We start from the raw sequence: 1601 nt of genomic DNA, 5'->3' as shown, positions 1-1601 counted from the left end.
TGGGGGCAGGAGGAAAAGGGGACGACAGAGGATGAGATGGCTGGATGGCATCACCGACTTGATGGACATGAGTTTGAGTGAACTCTGGGAATTGGTGATGGACAGGGAGGCCTGGCGTGCTGCGTTCATGGGGTTGCAAAGAGTCGGACACGACTGAGCGACTGAACTGAACTGATTCTAGTTCAAGAAAGACTTTTTTGATTCTTAAGACTTTATGGTGTGCTTGGTTGGGCATCACATATACTAAAATTGGAACGATACAGAGAAGATTAACATGGCCCCTGGACAAGGGTGACAGGCAGATTTGTGAAACATTCTGTATTTTCAAATGTTCTTCAACAGAAGAATGCTTCCCTGGTGGCCCAGACAATAAATAATCCACCTACAGTGCAGGAGACCTGAGTTTGATCCCTGGGTCAGGAAGATCCCCTGGAGAAGGGAACGGCAATGCACTCACTCCAGTACTCTTGCTTGGAGAATTCCATGGACAGAAGAGTGTGGTGGGCTACAGTCCATGGGGTTGCAAAAAGTTGGACATGAATAAGCACATCAGCATTTACAGCCTGGACACCAAAATGTCCTCCTTATGAATATTTTGAATACAGGAATCACAGGGACAAAAGTTGCTGCTCACTCTGTGGGGAAAGTCTGCTGAGAGCTTTAGTCCAAAAAGACTATGGAGCTCCTGATGGTTGAAAAGAATGAAATTCTCCTGTTTGAAGCCTGAAGGAGCCAGGGTATGTACAGAATATTCCCCTTTCTCTGTCTCCCCCACTCTATTTGGCTGGTTGTCAGTACAAGAAACTTTGCCCACTCTAAATATGCTGGCTAGATCAATAATTGAAATGAATGTGCTGCTGCTAATGTAATAAAATTAATAACAGACAAATTACTCAGTATCGATTCTCGATTTCCTTATGTTAGACAATTTCCATATGAATGCTTGTTTCAGGAGAGTTTATATGGACCCATAGCCAATTCTGAAATGTAGCTTTACATACACACGTGTGCCTGCCTATGTGTATATATACATGTTTGTGTGTATGCATGTGCCTATGTATATACATATGTAAAAACATATGCTTTAGATATATTTTATTTATTTTTCTTTAATGGTTCCTCAAAGAAAGGGCTGATTGTTGTTCAGTCGCTAAGTCATGTCCAACTCTTTGTGATCCCAAAGACCATAGACTGAAGCATGCCAGGCTCCTCTGACCTCCACTATCTCCTGGAGTTTGCTCAAATTCATGTCCATGGAGCTGGTGATGCTAGCCAACCATCTCATTCTCTGCTGCCCCTTTCTCCTTTTCTGATTATGGGAAAACAATCACCTGGCTCTCCCTGCCTTGAGATGCTTGTTGTGTATGAGGTTAGATGTTTCTGCATTTTCTGAGCTGGAAGAACAATCATAGTATATTCTCAGGATGTAAACTCAGGGACATGCCTGGACAATGTGAGGATGCTGCTTGTCACTGTGCTGATCTGACCACACATGAGAACTCCTTAGTCACGTGATGCAAAGAGGGTGCGGATACACTTGCTGTGTAAGAGGAGAGCAACTGGAGGAGGGACAAAGCCCAGTGCTCTGCTTCTAGGACTGC

The 1601-nt window shown here is 43.9% G+C and overlaps 1 non-coding gene across 1 annotated transcript; it reads left to right on the top strand.

Annotated features, from left to right (window-relative positions):
• The first annotated feature begins 219 nt into the window (after positions 1 to 219).
• On the top strand, positions 220 to 326 carry LOC138990090 (U6 spliceosomal RNA). Its single transcript, XR_011466256.1, has one exon. It is a non-coding gene; the product is annotated as a U6 spliceosomal RNA (small nuclear RNA).
• Positions 327 to 1601: the final 1275 nt, after the last annotated feature.

This window comes from Bos mutus, chromosome 11, assembly GCF_027580195.1.
Source record: "Bos mutus isolate GX-2022 chromosome 11, NWIPB_WYAK_1.1, whole genome shotgun sequence".
NCBI lineage: Eukaryota > Metazoa > Chordata > Mammalia > Artiodactyla > Bovidae > Bos > Bos mutus.
Note: the sequence above shows the minus strand (reverse complement) of the source record. Positions and strands in the feature narration are given on the sequence as shown.